This window comes from Ursus americanus, chromosome 1 (genome assembly GCF_024610735.1).
Source record: "Ursus americanus isolate L20-20 chromosome 1, mUrsAme1.1.p, whole genome shotgun sequence".
Classification (NCBI taxonomy): Eukaryota; Metazoa; Chordata; class Mammalia; order Carnivora; family Ursidae; genus Ursus; species Ursus americanus.
Genome location: NC_142127.1, coordinates 16,682,448 through 16,701,455, shown reverse-complemented (window position 1 = coordinate 16,701,455; position 19,008 = coordinate 16,682,448). Strand labels below are relative to the sequence as shown.

The following is a 19,008-nucleotide window of genomic DNA, read 5'->3' as shown; positions in this document are numbered from 1 at the left end:
TCAAGGGGAAGGATCCGTAACTCCCTGGCACATCATAAACACTTGTAAGAGTTAGCTGTTCCTATGAACATCGGAACAACGGGAGTGTTCATGACAGGTCTCCACCCTAGATGAAAGGTCCGGTGTTGTGGTCACCTCTGTGTACCTACGCCTGACATAGAAGTACTCAGTAAACGCGCGCACTTTGGCAGAAGCAACAGGGGCTCATGAAGCTAGCTGGTGGCAGGGAAAGCGAAAGACCCCAGACCTCTGACTTCCCAGCTGATATTTCCTGCCCCCTTCCAAGAAGACCCTTGTTACCCAAGCCCACACAGCTGGTCTGCATCTTCCACGCTCTGCCCTTTTCCACAGCAGAAAGGCTGCCGTTTGCTACCTAGGCCCCTGCATTTATCGCCCCTCCCCCGCCGCCTCCCCTTCTCACGTTTCTCCTCCAACCCTGTTTTCTTTTTCTGTCTTATGGCCTATGGTTCTTTTTTTTTTTTTTAATGTTTTTTTATATTATGTTAGTCACCGTACAGTACATCCCTGGTTTCTGATGTAAAGTTCGATGATTCATTAGTTGCGTATAACACCCAGTGCACCATGCAATACGTGCCCTCCTTAATACCCATCACCAGCCTATCCCAATCCCTCACTCCCTCCCCTCTGAAGCCCTCAGTTTGTTTCTCAGAGTCCATAGTCTCTCATGCTTCATTCCCCCTTCTGATTATCCCCCCTTTCTTTATCCCTTTCTTCCTATGGTTCTTACAGTCTGGATATTCGAAGACAACCAGAGATCGTTGCATTCTTCAGGGAGTAGCGTAACCAATCACAGGAGCAGGTGCAGATCCCTGAGCCCTCCCCCTGCCCCCAGTCCCTTTCCTGGTCCCAATGGTCACTCCTGATGGGGGAAGGCTTCCTCACCAGAAAGTTTCATTTTACTCACTCAGAGACTGTCTCTTTTGGGGTGTTCCAAGGTTCAGAAGGCAGAGCCCCCAGGCACCTGGGTGTAGAAGGAAGGCCAAGTAAGAGCTCTCAATTGAAGGCCCGATCCCAAATTTCCACCCAAACATGTAACTCTCACCCACCCGCCTACTTGCTCTAGGTTTCCAGCAGTGCCTTTGAAGGGCATGTCATTCTTCGTCATTCTTCGGCACTGCCGACTTGTTGACGAATGGCCATCCAGCAGGACTTTTATAGAGGCCGTGGTGTTTACGGAACTGCTCTGATAGGCGACTTTAGCTTTCACACCTCAACGGGCCTCGAAGGCAGCAAGGGAACATGACACAGGGAACAAATAAATCCTGGAGAGCTATGTGATGCTCTTTATTACTTTCCAGGGTTGGGCTGTAATATCAGTTATAAGTACCTTGGGCTTCATTTATCTTTGTGTCTGCGCTTCTGCTGAGTGTGTTCACACGTGTGTGTCTGAGGCTGATGGAGGCACAGAGCCTCCTCACAAGCCAGAGTGTCCAACACTGTCAGTGCCACTGTTCGGGTGCTGGGATTTCATTTTAACATCTCACAGCAATGATTATATCACACAAATCTGTGCTGATAATCACAGTCGTGGACAGAGTGCTAAAAACAGGGGTAGTAAATTTCATCTACACACCTTACCACTGAAGAATCTACTAAATCACTCTGTATCATAACAGCTACTGGCTATGAAGGTGTTTGCCCTGGATATGAGATTTTATGAGTCTCACTTTATCTTTCTTGTAAATGCTAAAGCAGACCCATTCTTTTCAACGAAAAATGGAAAACCACTTTATAGGAAGAGAAAAACCACCTGCCTTCCACCAGCCTCAGAGGCATTGCTCTTTGGCTCTAGACCTAGTTCAGGACTCATCCTCAGAATGTTATTCCTTGCGCGCCTTACCAATTCATCCGTAGATGAGACGGCCTGATCTAATACAGCTAATGGAGAACCAAAGACCTGAGTTCAACCCCCAGTCGGCACCTTATTTAGCAAGGGGACCATACGTACCATTGAAGCCTGTTATCCCAGCATAATCATTACTAGCATCCCCTTTTACTCTCAAAAGTGTTCAAGTCTGGGTGATAAAATTATATGGGCCCCTTATGATTATGTGAGTCACTGCACGCAAGACACTTCTCCAAACCTCGGTTTCACGTGTGTTCAATGAAAACAAGGGAATCTAATTTACAGGGTTGTCATCACCATGAAGTTAGACAATGTGCTCCAGGCTTGGTTCCCAGAAGTGCCCCTTATTCCCCTGAACACCAGCTACGTGCTCAAGAGGTCCACTTTCAGGAAAAGGCGTTACTCTGTACGTGAGGTCCTCATCTTGGATTGTCAGTTTGAGGACCTATATTTTCCACGTTTCATTGCAATAAGGTCTAGAGAATGGTAATGGGGGTAATGGGATCTATCTGTGTGTAGCAGCTGCACCATGAACTCTGTTCTCCACCTGATCAGGAGATGAATCACTCACGGACATTTAAACTTTTATCCTCCAGATCTGCACGCTGTTCACTCTCACCACAGAGGTAGGATTAAGATCAAAACTCATCCCACACCAAACCTCTATGAAAAACAGGCCTGGTAAATGCAGCTCCGAATGGGGGAGAGAGGTAAGAGAGCCTTCAAACTGAGCAAAACCACCACCCCTCAGCCAATGAAGTTGGTGAATTTCCTGCTTTCTCAAGTCTTTTCCCAAAAAACACCTGCCCTTATGGATCCAATGACAGGATAGTTTCCTTGGTAAAAGGATCTGATGTATGTCACTTTAAAAATCTGGCCAAATGATGGATCAAGAGAGTATAACACAAAGTGAAATAAGTCAGTCAAAGAAAGATAAATACCACATGATTTCATTCATATGTGGAATTTAAGAAACAAAGGAGGAAAAAAAAGACAAACCAAAAATCAGACTCCATAGAGAACAAATTGATGGTGACCAGAGGGGAGGTGGGCGGGGGATGGGGGAAATAGGTAAAGGGGATTAAAAGTACACTTAATAGTGGTGAGCACTGTGTAATGTACACAATTGCTGAATCACTACATTGTACACCTGAAACTCATAAAACACTGCATGTTAATTACAGTGGAATGAAAATAAAAAAATAATAAACAGGCTATGCATAAAAAACTTAAAAAAAATTAGGCCAAGTGGTACACACTATCTTGCACATAAATCTATAAGGACAGTCGGTGGCTCAGGATCAACAGAATTTTGCTGTTCCCTTTTATAAAGAGCAAGCGAGAGAGATGCTGTCACTTCATTAATAAGCTCCGTAAGTACACGTATGTGCTCACGTCTGACTTGAGCAGTAACAATATCATGTAATGGGGCTGCTCCTACTTCCTTAAGGGAGTGGCTTTTACTCCGTGAAAAATTTGATCAGTAACTAAACCCACACAAAAGTGAAGGTTAAACATTTGAAACTACTCAATGCCAATCTTCAGCATATTTTTTGAAGCAAAGAATAAAAAATACGATTCCCATGATTATTTAACATGGTTGTCCAAGATATTAATGTTGAATGCGTGAAGAACCCTCCCTCTGCTCAACTTCTAAAAAATTAGAAAGGAAATGTTCAGCATTTTCATGCTCTAAATATAGATTTAGAAGCTGTGAGAGGAAAAAGATGCACATGGCAGCACAATGACTCCGTGTCTGGAGGACAGCAAGGAACAGTGCAGTGGGCTTCTCTGTGGCAAAGTCATTTCCTATTAAGAGAAGTTTCCAGAAACAGAGAAAGGTTGAGGTCCTTCCCAGGAATCCAGTGATAGCTGCAGCATGGCACCCTCTAGGTTGGACTCCCTGGGTGGCCAGGGGGCAACCAGATACCTATGGAGCTGTCTACCTCCACCCAAACCCTAACTTCTAGGAAATGCCCCTCCCCCACACGCCAGATGGTAACAAAGAACACCCCTGGCAGCCATTTGTGCAACGTATTTCTTAAGCAATGCGGTCTTAGAGTTAGTTATGATTATGTAACTCTGGAGCATACAAAGAGGAACACTGAAGTTGGGATGTATATAGGGAATTGTCTGGCGGAATGTCCGTGGTTTTTCTCTGCTTGAAAAACTGAACTAGAAATCACACTTCTGCTTAGAATTCAGATAATCAGTATGTTTTGGCTTTAAATGCATCATGTACCTCGTACTGATCAATACAGCCTTGCCGGAGGAATGTTCTGACAAACTTGCCTCCTCATGTCTGATAAAGAATGAGCTGAGGGGTGACTCAAGCTCAGTCCTTTGACCAGTTCTGGTCTAAGAAGAAAATAAGCCAATTGGGGATAAACCCGCACCCCCTTCCACACCCATATCTGGCAGTCTTGGGGAAAGGCCATGTCAGGAGGAGGTCACCTGTCAACAACAGAAGAGACGGGGCAGCGATGGGTGGACACTCCACTGTTCTACGCTATGATTTCTGTACCACCAACCCCCTGGCAGCCTGGGGACGTACACAGACCCCTTCTCAGGGCTTTTTAAAGACATAAAATGAAATACACAGGATTACGGAGGAAGTCGATGATATTTAAATATGGTTACCAAAATATTTTTTAAACTGTGATATAATAACACATATGCTTGTTTATTAACACATTAAATAACACTATCTAGCAGCAGGTGTAATAACCACCATAATTTTAAAGTATTGATATTTCAAGATATCTGTCAGACATCTATAATGTGAGATGAAAATATTGGATTTCTACTGGTGACAAAGTCACAGACAATACTAATAACACTATAATTTATGGCCAGTATTCACAAGCTAAGGATTGCTCAATCTGGGTTAGAGGTTAGTGAAAATCAAAGTGTAGTATTTTCCCATGAAAGCCCCCAGCTTGAGCTTGACGTCTGACGGAGTAGTCTGTAGTAGTTCATGTGAAACTTATGTGATAATCTGATTTAATTCCATACTCCTATGGCTCTTCCGTAGGAGAGAAGGATAAGGAGACCCACAACCGAGCCCTGGCCCAGCAGGAGCCAGAAACCACATAGACGGGAGGGTGGGGAGGGCACACCATGGAGCGTCCGCCATCCACACACAGGAGCGGTGTGGAGCCAACATGTCTATTCCTTTTTTCACAGTCGGCTAGCTGCACAAAATGCATGAGACACAATTTTTTTTTATTTCCTAAATGGTCAGCGTTAAGAATATTTAATTCAGTTGAATCATTATGCTAGAAGACAAGAATGACTCTACAAACCACTTCTCCTAGTGCAGTTCTAACCTCTATCAGCCCCGAAGCTCCCAGCTTACAGCAAACTTCTAATGCCCCTTTACTCTCTCAAATCAACTTTTTAGATAACCCTCCTAAGCACCATTTCAAACGTATCTATTTGTTGGCTTAGTAATATAAATGAGAATAAAAGGAAAATAACTGATAACTAAACTAACAAGTATTTCAATATGCAATTAGTTGGGCGAGACCAATCTAGAAGGCACAGTGGGGTCGTTAGTTGCTTATGTTTTAAGGTAAAATCAAAAAATAGGTCTGCTTCAAATGAGGACTGACACAGGTGACGTGGTGATGCCAGGGGTGGTGTGATTTTCCAAAACGGCAAACATCTCTTGGTACATTTCCCAACGAAACAAAGCAATCTTTCTTCATCAGCTGAGAAAGTCAATGCTTACCTAAAACATACAAAATGCTCTTTGTTTATGTGTAAGACAGGGCCTCTAGGTTCAAGTAGTAAACAGGTTTTGTTGTCCATGATTGTCTCACAGTGCGACATGGGATACATTTCGGAGTGTAAGACTGTTCTAGAAGCTCCTGAGTGGCTCAGACGGTTAAGCATCTGCATTCAGCTCAAGTCATGGGTCCTGGGATCAAGCCCCACATTGGGCTCCCTGCTCAGCGGGAAGCCTGCTTCTCCCTCTCTGTCCCTCCCCCCATTTATGTGTGAGCGAGCTCTCTCTCAAATAAATAAATAAAATCTTAAAAAAAAAAAGACTGTTCTACCCATCACAGATGGTTTGCATCCGTGGTCCCCACCAATAAATGCTAGTAGCACTCTTCAATCATTAACAACCAAAACTTCCCCCACAAATTTCTAAAAAGCCCCCATAAGACTCCCTGGAGCTAGCCAAAATCCCATTGCAATTCCTAGCTCTGCCCACTTCTGGGTGATGTCAAGCTGGGCCACTGAGGAGATACTCCCCACGAAACTGGAATTTGTGTTACAAGAAAGACTAGTCTTGCTGGGTGACTTCCCCAGTAGCTAGTGTTACCCAGGGTCCTGCCCTTGGGACAAAAAAAAAGCATAAGGCAGGGGGAGAATTAACCAACCAGGCAGATGGACTCAAAGAGGAAGTAAAGGAGATTGCTGGGGTTCCCAGAGCCTCGAGATCCCAGGCTGCAGGAGGCTCCGGGCTCCTGCTCCTGGAGCCCTAACATGAATTCTCCACTTTTGTTGAAACAAGCTCCATCAGGTCTCTGTTGCTAGCGCTCAGAAGAGCCCAACCACCTGCCTGAACTAAGGGAGGCAGCTAAGATCAAAAATACTCAGGGGACGCCTGGGTGGCATCTAACTTCGGCTCAGGTCATGGTCTCAGGGTCCTGGGACCAGGCAAGCACAGGGCTCTACACTCACCCCTCCCTCTGTTCACCCCTCCCCCTGCTCCTATGTGCTGCTTGCTCGCTCTCTCTCTCTCTCTCTCTCTCTCTCTCTCTCTGTGTGTGTCTCTTTTTCTGGCGCGCCCATGCACTCTCTCTCTCAGATAAATAATAAAAAAAAATACTCAGAAGAATCTATTCTAATCTATTCTTGCTGTTGTACACATGTATATATGAGTTAAGAGTTAATATGCATTTCCTACTGTACACTGGGGGTCAAAGCCAGCATGCCAGAATCTATTCTAATGTCAAAGGAGCTACCTTATTTAGTGGACATTTCTCAGATTTTACCTAAACTCTTCATGCTGTAGTTGAAGCTCATTTATTTTGATTTCTTTCTCACTGCCAATAAATAAACGAGCCAGTGACCATTCTTCACCTGGTATTTCAGATTCCAGAAAGACATATCCAGATCCTTCTGAAGCCTTTTCTGCCTCAGCTCTTTTTCATCAATCTCATTAGCCATACGACATAAATAACATTGTTGTCCCTCTGTGACAGGCTTAGAAAATTTAGGTGTCAGGAAAATTTGGCCTTTAAGGACCTAACTGGGTCTGAATGAAAAAATATTTTTTTCCAAAGTCTTTCCAACACCCAAAATCCAAGATTTAATGTGTTTAAATTTTATTATGCTAGGAATAATACCACCCTAACTCAGAAATGTGGCAGTAAGGACCAACTGCCAGAAAGGTGTGGTAACAAGAAGCTACTTCTGTTTCTCTCCCACTTCCACTAATGGACTCCATTATATCACAAAAAAAAAAAAGGTACTGCTGCAATCTAATGAATAAGTAACTAGCGCTTGAATGGAATCTGTGTCCATTTTCATTCCAGCTAGTTTTCACAAGAAAGCCTCATTTAAATTAGAAAGGGGGGGTGGTTAATATCACTTAAAAACGAAACATTTCAGAAATGCTCCAAAAGTGTCTTATATAAGCCAGTCAGGTATAAAGTTAAATCACAAAAACATTAATTGTTGAATCTAAGTAAATAGAGGAGAGAGTCTGAGTACGACACAGGAAAAGAGGTAGTTTTCACATGTGACAGATTTGTTTAGTATAATTTCCAGAAGAATACAGGAGAGCTAACGGTCACTGGAACAGTATCTTCTAAATGGAGGGTCACGACTAACTGATGGGTTATGAAATCAGTTCAGTGAAAGAGCCAGGTCGTAAATACTTTAGGCTTTGCAGGCCCGATAATCTCTGTCACAACTACTCAAGTCTCTCATCGGAGCTTGAAAGCAGCCATAAACACTACATGAACAAGGAGCAGCTGCGTTCTAATAAAACTTTATAAATAAGCAGCAGGCCACAGTGCTGACTCCTAACCACCGTTTCTTAAGTCTATAAAATAGAATAGAAAGCAGCTGACGGCATCGGAGGCAGAGGGGTACTGTGTCTTGAAACTCTTCGTGCTGTTGTACACATGTATATATGAGTTAAGAGTTAATATGCATTTCCTACTGTACACTGGGGGTCAAAGCCAGCATGCTAGAAATAACAGTTTGAGGAGGAAAAGCAAGTCTGCTTTGGACTTAAACTGATAAGAATTAAAAAGACGTTTGTGTTAAAAAAAAAAAAAGAAAGAAAGAAAGGAGGAAAAAGGGTAGGTACAATGAGCAAGTTCTTGAGCCTAAAGTATAACAAAAGAATATTTTAAAATATACTAAATTTTTCCAAAAAATATTAACTAGTTATGAGCAGTCCAAAATGACCTTCAAAAGGACACTAAGAATACTTCTTATGCTATTCAAACACCTAATATGAGGTGTGTATCAGTTAGCAGTCGCTGTATAACAAACTTGCCCAGAACTCAGTGGCTTAAAACAACAATCATCGATTATTTCTACGACTCTACAGGTTAGCTGGGTTCTGGTGATCTAGGACAGGCTTAACTGATCTTGGCAAGGCATGCTCAGGAGACTTTGAGCACCCAAGAGTTCGGCTGCGCATTGGCTGGTCTAGGGTGGCCTTGGCTGACACAGCTTGGCTCATCCCATGTGTCTCTCAGAACTCTCCATTAGGCTAGCCTGGGCATGTTCTCATGGCTGTGGCAAGGATCTGAGACAGCAAGCCCAGCTCTGTAAAAGGCATTCGGAAACACACAGGCTCTTTTAAACTCCGTTTACAGGACATTTGCTAACGTCCCACTAGCCAAAGCATCATATGGCCAATCCCAGTGGTGGGGGAGGGAAGGAACGGGGACTACAAAGTTATAAGGCAAGAAGTGTAGCTACAGGGAGGCCATTAATTGGGGCCATGAGTGCAATCAATCTATCACAAGCAATATTTACTGTTTGTCACCACCCTGGCAGAAGCAGAGAGATTTGACATTATTTCACATTTCCCCATTATCGTTTTTCATTTTGTTTTTCCATTATCACTTCGGAGGCAGGCCGAGCGAAAAGAACCCAGGCTTCAGAATCAGTGAGATCCACTTTCGCATCCTGCCTCCAGCACTTCTGGCTTTATGACCCTGGGCAAGTTCCCTCCGCCCCGCAGTTTCCTCACTGCAGGAAGACTGTGGATACCGCACATGCCTGAACACGCACACGTGCACAGCTCCGTGTCTGACCACAGCAGAACTCAAATCCGAAATACTGGGTTTTACAAACAGTCCATTTTAATGCATTCAAAAAAGATGAGGGAAATAAGCAAATTTCCTGTGACACTGAAGTTCCTTGACAGAAAGGAGGAGTTCTACATAGAGAGTAAAAAATCATTTCTTCACAGAGTTTTGAGCACTGTGGGAGGCAGAAAAATGGTCCCAGAGATGTTCATGTCCTAATCCCTGGAACCTGTGAATGTTACCTTACAGGACACACAAGATTACATTAAGGACCTTGAGATGAGAAGATTATCCTGGATAATCTGGGCAGGCCCAATCTGATCACACAGATCCTTAATATCAGAGAACCGTTCCCAGCTGTGGTCAAGGAGCCGGGCTGATGGCACAGGGACAAGAACTCAGCTCAGCATTACTGGTTTGGACGGAGGAGGAAGGGGGCACAACCCCTGACACATGAATGTGGGCTGCCTCTAGAAGCTGAAAGAGGCAAGGAACTGGATTCTTCCCTAGAGCTTCCAGAAGGAGCAGACACTTGATCTTAGCCAGAGAAGCCTGTGTTGGAATTATAAAACAATAAATAAATAAATAAATAAATAAATAAATAAATAAATAAATAAATAAATAAATAAATTTGTATTGCCTTAAGCCACTAAATTTGTGGTTATTTGTTCAAGCAGTAACAGAAGGACTGCATAATCTTGTAATCTTTATACTAAAGGCTGACAATGAGGGAACCGAAAAGTCTCTCTTAAAGCCACTGGAGTGGGAGGAAGAAACTGGAACTTGGAGAACAACTAACTGGGCCACGGCATCCAAAATGGAAAGCTGTATCTGATTCTGGTTATAGGGGCAATTAGAGAAAAGGCACTATGATAGAATAAGCTACTCGTTATCACAGAAAACACTTTATTGCAGTCTATAGGAAAGTGTAATAAAATCATTATCCACACAATCTTCACAGACATCCTAGCTATAGCTCTGACAAGCATGTGCTAGGGAAAAGCCATATGACCAAAATCTTTCCACACAAACTTTCTAGAGGCTTCTTTTAACTGATGGCTACTCCAGATCTGCAGCTCCCATCTGATCACTCCTACTTCCTTTTGTAGATAATATGACAATAAGGTAATATGCTCTGGCGGTATATAGACACAGCCAGACAAACACGCACACACCCTATTTCACACAGAGTCCCAATGTGTTGGGTCCATAAACCCATGAATTATGCTCACAGTAAGGCGGGAAAATGTCTACAAAAAGTCCACTGATTGATTTAAACAACAGAACCGTAAACAAGCACAACCAAACAGGTCCTCAAAACTAGGAAAACACCTAAGCATATGAAGGACAGATTAAAGAAAGCAGAGTTAGATAAGCAGGCTGAGCTCAGCCAAGAAGGCACACTAGAAGAATCCCACAGATGTAGGAGAAGCTACGAGATGCCTCATTTGACACATGAATAATCGGACTCCTAGAACACTGAATTGACCTGCGTGAAGACAGCCAGCTAACTGCAGACGCTGGCCTGTCATGGTGGGAGTTTACCCGTGATGCCCGGCTACACCGCTGATCATGTGACTGGTCACGTGCACGGGCTCTGTGCCGGGCAATGGAGCTTCCAGTCGTGCTTTCTAGAGCGCTATACTTCTTTCTGAGAAGCTCATGGGGTCAGATGTATTTTTTTTTTTAACCCACCTAGGAAAGAAACTTTCCCTTTTTGAAGCTTATTGGGCTTCAGAAAAGCAAATAAGGAATGGCGAATCTATAGAAGAAAAATGGTAACATTCACCCAAGAGAATTACATCTGTACGTCCTCAATAATGGATGATGAAAGATCATCCACATAACGTCACCGCTGGAGACCCCCCTCCAAATCCCCACTCAGTGCTGCCACTAACCTTGGTGGCTCTGAAAAATGAGAAGAGAGGGGCTGAGGGAAATCCCATAGAAGTACAGCAAGAAATACTAAGAAATGCACCGACGGGACACAGAAACATCATACTTAGCATGAGGCAGAGACAGTGCTCTCCTAAACAAGATGTGGAAGAGAAAGAGTCGGTCATTTAGAAAACTCATTGGCATGAGCACTAGTAAATAAAAAAAATCGGAACTGAAAATAACAGATGGTTAAGAAAAAAAAAGCAGTGGCAAGGAGATTGATATCAAATTCCTTGTTCTTTGAACGTAGTTGTTTCGCAGGAAAGCTGTTATGAAGGTATGTACACAGAATTCGGCCCAGCTTGTGGCGGGGTAAATCCTTAGCCGGTTTCCCCAGGGCACTGTGCCACAGAACCACAGAAGTCCGGGGGCCTGGTCATCTTCTGCTCTTTACATCTCAATTCCCCAAAGCAAAAAACAGCTTCGGAGGGGAAACGGGTTATTTCTAGGCTGGGAAGTAAGGACCAAGTCTTTTTATTTCTAAATATACAAAAATAAACATCGTTAAAGAATAGTGATAATAAAGGGTTGGTTCTTCTTAGGTAAGCATCTCAACTGTGTCCTGAAGGGAGTCTACCAGCAAAAACAAAAACAACTTGAGTTTTTCCTCAATCTTTTCTTTTTATTCAGTAACGGAATCTTCTTTCTTTATTCCACACCTCCTTTGCCATATGTAGAGGATTATACAACTTCAGGACTGAACAGAACTTTGGAGCTCATTCAATCCCCTCTTACTTTTCTCAACATAAGAACTGAGGCCGGAAGTGGTCACATGGGCTGAATTAATGTGCTCTTCATTTGCATACTGCCTCCCAACTGCACTGAACTCTTCCATGCAGGCCCTGACCAGGACTAGACTTGAAACTCCTTGAGCAGCTAGGGACTATTTGTTAACCAGAAATGTTTAGAATCAGGAACAGGCAGGAGCCCTGGTATGCCCCATGTAATCCTGGTCATATGGAAGGAATAAACTGAAAGGAAATGGTGCTTGCTGTCACACCCAACTGGAAGATTCCACGAAGTACAGTGATCCCGGTGGTCAGAGGGATATTTTCCAAGGCCTCAGCAGTCTTTCCAGGATTCCACAGACACTGTGGGAATGTCCTCACTGGCCCTTTAATGGAACTGTTAAGAAATAGCCCCGAGGCCACTGCCAAGTCACCCCTTGCCTACCCCATGCTCCTGTAGAATGGAAGTCAATGCTGAGCGGGGCCAGGAGCCATAAGACGCACACACACATACAGAAACAGAAAGACCGACAGACCAACACACCACACACACACACACACACACACACACAAAGAGAAAGAGGGAGAGGACTTATGAGGGAAATGCAAAATCCATCCCAGACTATATTCTTAGGATGTCAAACTCAAGGACATGAAGAAGGGGACACATCACTTAAAGGCATAATTTAAGTTGCTCAGCTTCTCCTGTCTGGGGCCGGTGAAAAAATGTGGACACACCACCCGCTCCCCACCAGATTCTAAGGTGAAGCTGGATATGAGCTCACAGGCACAGGGGGTTCTAGGAGGGGGAGGGACAGATGCCAAATGACCAGCACATTTGCTTCCTGAATCATTTCTGCAAACAAAGGAGGCACACAACTGTTATCAGTTGTTATCAATTGTCCCTGTGAACCAAGGGTGAGAACTGAAACCCAGCTTTGGCACTGCTGCCCACTGGCTGATGAGACTTCGAGGAAGCCCTTCTCGCTCTCTGCACCACCATGCCCTCAGCCAGAAAGAGAAGGAGTCCAGAAGGATCTCCCTGAGCTGCTTTCCAACGCCCGTCTAAAGCTCCTCTTGGCTTTGGTTGGAGGGAAAGTGCTGGCTGCTTCAGGATGAGTTTGCTAGCCTTCACTAAGCATAGTCCGCTAATATGGACTCTGGACCTAGACCACCTGCGTGACCACCTGCGCTCAAATCCTCGCCCTGTCACTTGCTAGCTGTGCGCAACCGCAGCCGGGTTTCACAACCTCACAATCGTCTCAGTGTCCCAGTATATCAACTGGGAACGACAACAGTGTTCACTTTACCATCGTAGGGAGTAGTAAAAGAAATCGGAAAGAAGCATATGCAACCAGGTCAATTACAGAAGGTACGTGTTTTCATCCCGTCTCTATGGTCTTGCCCACCTCTTGACATTTCTCCACAATGACACATAGTATCTGTGACCATCACCAACACAGCACACTCCCATGAGTGGACTGAGACACAAAAGAGATCCAACACTATTACCATGGAAGACTGTTCTGTGTAGGATACTTTCGAAAAGTATCTTACCAGCGTGACAGGACTTATAAGCCGTCTGTGCTCGAAACTACAACACTAAGGAGTGCAGCTGAGACAGGAGTGGGTGGGCGGCACACATTCCCTCCAGGGCCAGCCACAAAAATCACAGAGGGATGCAAAAGTGAGGCTGTTAATCTATTCTAGGGGTAACCTTGAAGGTCTGACTTTTTTTTAAGTAAATCAAATGCAAACACCAGTATTTAACTCTTAACAAGTACTAAAGTACTTGGATACACCTCACTCCTAAGGGCATGGGCAACAGGGTGGAGAAATACTCCTTAGCCATCCTCCATAACCACCCCAGCTGGGGCCAAGTCCAGGAGGCCTCAACACAAGCATGGTAGGGGAGGGGGAAAGGGGGTACTTTACAGGGAGAACTCCACCAAACCTAGCCATGACAGCTTATCGTCCTTGCCTGTCCAGAATTTTCAGGCTGGGCAAATGGCCTTGACAGGAAGGCTCCTATTCTCTTTCCAGAAGGTTATGTGTTCAGATAAGAGAGCGCTGGGATTTTGAAGAAATAAAGCGATCCTTCCAACTCCTCTCATGCACACATACAGTTTTCCAGATGTGACAAAGCCGGGAAAACATGAATTTAATTGTAGCAGGGAAAAAAACAAACAAATAAATTAAACAGCCCAAGGAAGCAAATAGAGCTCAAGTCCCCATGCTTCCAGCTGAGAGAACACAGTTAAAGTACTAAGGCTCCTGGGACCCACCTTGGCGACCTTCCAAGAACTATTAGTTTGCATTAACACACAGAATGAGAAGGTCAGATAAATTAAAAGTTCAAAAGGTAATTTAGAAAAAGGACATCTTTATCCTCAGCACCAGCACAGGGCATGGCTCATGGCGGCTGCGGGACAAACTTCTTCCATGAACACACGAGCAGCTGGCAGAGAGATCACAAGGTGCTCAGGTTTTTGATGTTGAAACAAGATGCCATATAGTATAGGGACAAGACCTAGATTAGAAACTTCAAGAACAGTTGGGGAGATCTCTACTCAATTTCCAACACATTAAAAAGTACACCCAGCTCTGGTTATTAAGAGTGACTCTATACTTCAAAGCCACTTACGGACTTTAAAGGCACACTAGTAAAACTTGCACTGACAAGCACCAAATTTATTTGTGACCCAAACCTCTCAGCTGTCACCCACATGGCATCCGCCCCCAAATATAAAATTATTTTCTCTTTTTTTTTTAAGTACCTGGATTCTGGAACACACACATCTTCCGTCAGCCAAAACGCTCAGTTAACTCTTCACCGGACACAAGGACCCTTTCTCAAACTGACATACACGACAAACCCCCAGAGACAAAGCTCCTGACAGTATATGTTTTCCTGAGATTTCCTATAATAATATCAACAGGGGAAGCCCCTCACTCCACCACCACCCCGCCCTTCTAGAGCCAGGAGGCCAAGACACACAAGAAGGAAGGAATAAAACGAGTCCACACTACTTTTTACATCTCCCGGGAAGGAGCCTAGATGACCACAGAGTGAAGAAGGACATGAACTTCCTAGTGCAAGGATGATGACTGCTCTGTGCAGTTTTCTGGACATCTCTGCAGGGCACACTGGCCACTGTCCCCTGCCAAAATCAGTATGAGGGTGACACCGCAGTCACTTAGATCCCAAGCCACAGGGAGCATTTGGAAAGGTGGTATTCCATGACTGACATCTACAATGGATCCCGAGGAGCCACACTTCTCAGCGGAGGAGCCAAAGGCCTCTGCCTGGGCTAGAATCACAGGGGACTCTGGCATTTCAATGCTTTTGGAGGCCAGCTGGGCAGAAGGCTGCTTTAGTTATTTTTAAACTGAGAAAACTGAATGGGAAAGGAGAAAATTTGAATTCCTATGATCTCCTGAGGTCCCTTCCAGCTCCAAGATGCTTCTGAAGAACGCTGCATATGCACACGCTTCTTTATAAAAACGTATACATACATGCATATGTGTGAATATATCTATGTCCTGTATTCACACTTCAAACACAAAGCACTTGAAATATGTGCTGCTGAGATCAAAAAGCCCATGAGCCGCAGCCCTGCTGGCAGCAGGGCTGCAGCACACAGATGCCATTGGCCGATCTGGGCAGAGCCCGCAGCCCTCCTGCCATCCCAGTCCGCCTAAACACCAACCCCACCAGCAGCTGCGTGTGTAGATGCAAACCCCGCGAAGCCCCAAACCAGGACTGCAGATTCCTTTCTCCTAGTGACTCCAAGCCCAAGTGTCCCAAACCCAGGCAAGCTGGAACAAAGCTAGAGACCAAAGGAAAAGCCTAAACCTTAAGTCCGGCACCCAGCTCTGCCAGAGTTCGGTGTCAGGCAGAGGAGCGCCCTTCTCCTCTTGTCCCAGCTCCTAAAAGGGGCAGAAAGGTCTCCTTCTTCCCCCTCCTCTAACACTTTGTTTTTCAGGACCTTTCCACTTCACTCTGACTACCCAGACAGCAAGGTGGTAACTGGAGATAACTAAAAAGGCCTCTAGAAAATGGAGCTCCGCTCTAACCCTAGCAGTGCCAAAGTTAAGGGTGCTTATCTCAGCCTTGAACAATAACAACAAAAAGAATTTGTAGGAAAGAAGGAAGTGGGGGGGGGTGAAAATCCATTTTTCAAGACAGATCTGTGATGGTTATGTCTATCATGAAAAAACTGTTTTTTGGTTTCTTGAATTAAAGGCAGTTCCGATCGATCCTGCGTCAAGGCTCAAGATGTGGCTTATACAGTTGCTAACATGGGGGGGGGGGGGGACGGTGCTCCGGGAGTAAAATCCAACCAAGTCCCTCAGGTCCTGACAATGAACAGAGGCTGGGACACCGGCTTCCCACTTGCCTTTCTTTACAATGAGATCCTACCGCTAACGAACCTGAGTGTTTCTAGGTGCACTGTTGCCATCCCTCCCGAATCCCATACAAACCTCAGCTTTCCCCTCCCCAACTTCACAGCTCCGTAAGTGCCCAACCTTCCCTAAGTGGGCTTCCAGAGCCGGGTGCTACAACAGTGTCTGTCCCGCACCGGGCCCTAGACCTCGACCCCGGCATCTCTGAAAACCATAAGCATCGCCTGCTTTCAGCAGAGCACCCCGCTGGTGCTCCGAACGTGGCTGGACATTGCAAGCGCCACCTCTTCCCTCTTCCGCGCGGTAGCTACGAAACCATGGCTTTGTGTGTGACAGCAAGTGTGTGCGCGCGAGCGTCCCCGGCTCACACACCCCCTTCCACCCAGTCTGCTCCCGGCGCAGGGTCCGTGCGCTCGGCGAGTGCATAGAGAGCGAGTCCACCAGACAAGCGGCCGCACCGCCAGGCCTCTGGCCTCCCGGCCTCGGACCTGGCCTTGGGGAGCGGTGGATGACATCCACACCCCCGTTCCCAGCCGCGGGGGCGGTCGGCGCGAGCAGCGCTGAGATCTGAGCAAAAGCCAGCAGCACGAAAGGGCGACAGGCGGGCGCCTCGCCCTCCACCCACCCACGCGCTCGGTCGCCCCCAACTTAGCACGCCGTGGACCCGGAGGGGGGCCCAGAGGGGGCCGGGAGGGGGCCGGGGCGGCTCACGACTCGGCAGGAAGTTCCCAGGGCCGCACTGAGCATGCTCTCCGGGAGTGTGTGCGCGGGTGTGGGCTCTGCGCTCCCCGCAGCCTCTCCGGCCGGGCAGCCTCGCCGAGCGCCTAGACGGGGTCGTGGGCCGGCGACTGGCCCCAAGGGGTGGGGGGTTCCCCCAGGCTTCCCTAGTCCCCCAGGCCGGAGCGTCGGTCCGCCGCATCCCTCCTCTTCTGGGCCCCGGGCCAGCCTCCCTTCTTCTTCCTCCCCACTGGCCCGTGGCTGAGCCCGCCCCGCGCGCCCCGGTCCCGGGGACCCCAGCCCGGCCCACACCCGCAGCGTGACCCCACCAGGCTCCTCCGCGGTCCGAGCGCCCATCTGCCATCCCCAGCAGCTCTCCTCCAGTCCGCGCCACCAAAGCCTCCTCTGGACAGTCCCTTGAAAAGCCCACAAGCCTCTTTCCCAAGGGCCCTGGGGGCCTGCTGTCTCCCCTGGGAAGGGCTGCCCCAAGCAGGTGGGCGCCTCAAGGCGCGTCCCCAGCTGCACTCCCGGATCCCGCAGAGCGGCCGCAGCCAGGGCACCCACGCAGGCGGCAAGCGGAAGCCCCTGGCCGCGCCGCCCTCGGTGCAGGCTCTCCTCGCCCGCGCCCAGCTCCCCGCGCCCTCCGCGATCCCCTCTGCGTGCATCTCCCCGCGGGGATGGCGAGCCCGACGCGATCGCCCCGACCCAGTGGCTCTCACCTCGTTGCTGAACAGCAGCAGTAGCAGCAGGGAGCGCCCGCCAGCCGCCGTCCCCGCGGGGCCCACGACGCGGCGGGGCACGGGGTCGCGGCGCCCCGAGCCTGCGGCGCGGCTACCTGGGCTGGATCGCGCCCGGGGCCGCCGCGGCTGCCGCGGGAGCCGCAGGGCCGCCGCCGAGCGGGCCGCGGCAGGGACGGTCTGCAAACTCCCAGCCCTGGCGGGGCCGCGCACGGCGCGTCCACCCACAGCCCGGACGCTGTAGCGACGCTCCTTGGGGGCTCAGCCTAGCAGGGCGGGGGTCTGTCCACAATTTCTTCCAACACCCCCCAAACCCAACGTCTCCAACTTCTCCCCGCTTCTGGGCTCGCGGTTCTTGAAGGCAGGGATTCTGGCCAGGGACGTTCAGCAAACTCCCCGCCCTCCCAGGCAGAGCGCTTAGCCAATTCGGAACGCCCCAGCTTCTCAGGGGCCGTCTTTAAACTCTCAACTCTGTCGGAGAGGACTTATAGCAACCTTTCAATTCCGCAGCCCAAAGGGAGAAAGTAGCAGGGGACACAAGTTAATCGCGGCCATAAATAATATTCTGGCAACGTCGGGGATAGCGTGCCAATGCTCATATGACAAAGCATACTCCGGAGTGGTGCAGTCCAGGGGCTTTGAAGCACTTAGGGGCCTTCTAGCAGTGAAGCCCAGTGAGGGAAGACTGGGGGTTCACCCATTTACCGGTGCATACAACTTTTATAAGTTCCCAGAGTTTCCGTTTCCTTCTTTGTAAAATGCGTTATAGGTAGTCATATGAGTCTACACTTGGTTTTTGTGACCTTGGACAAGTCGCTTAACCATTTGAATTCAGCCTTTTATCTATGAGCATACGCAGCCTCAGGAGCCTATTTTGAAGATGAAAGAAAGCATATGTTAAGCACTTAGGTATACTTGGCATGTAGTAGGCGCTCCATAGATGAATTCCATTTCTCTTTCTTTTTCTTCCTCTCACTCTTGGCGTCTATGAACACGCTGGATGAGCTAGCTGAACATTGTACTATTGTAAATTCAAAACGAAATAAAACACATCGCATGCCCTGAAGGTACCACAAACATTGACTGACAGGACTTATTAAATCCAACCAAGCCCTGGGAGAGACAGTCATTCATGTACATCATAACATTATAGATCATTGTTAAGTAGGATCCAGAACGGAGGGAGAATGGCCTGGTGGACCACCTAAGGGTCAAGATGACAAGGTTCATAACCTTAGCACGTTTCAGGCCCTGTAACCAGTCACTACATCAGATTACTGTATGAGAATTATCCTCAACTTCTCCTTACCTTCCCCGTGGGATTTTTC

At 47.2% G+C, this 19,008-nt stretch overlaps 1 protein-coding gene across 6 annotated transcripts in view; it reads right to left on the bottom strand.

Moving 5' to 3' along the window:
• Window positions 1-18,063, bottom strand: part of MGAT5 (alpha-1,6-mannosylglycoprotein 6-beta-N-acetylglucosaminyltransferase) — a 332,386-nt gene extending 314,323 nt beyond the window's left edge. For 2 of the 6 annotated variants that reach the window (XM_045783126.2, XM_087857425.1), the window contains exons 1-2: window positions 17,663-18,063; window positions 926-982 (exon numbers count right to left, since the gene is read on the bottom strand). The gene's annotated coding sequence lies outside the window, so the exon portion shown is untranslated. Of the gene's footprint in view, window positions 1-925; window positions 5,886-17,662 lie in introns of those variants that run through there. The other 4 variants (XM_045783144.2, XM_045783173.2, XM_045783136.2 and 1 more) reach the window with 2 other exon arrangements.
• Window positions 18,064-19,008: the final 945 nt, after the last annotated feature.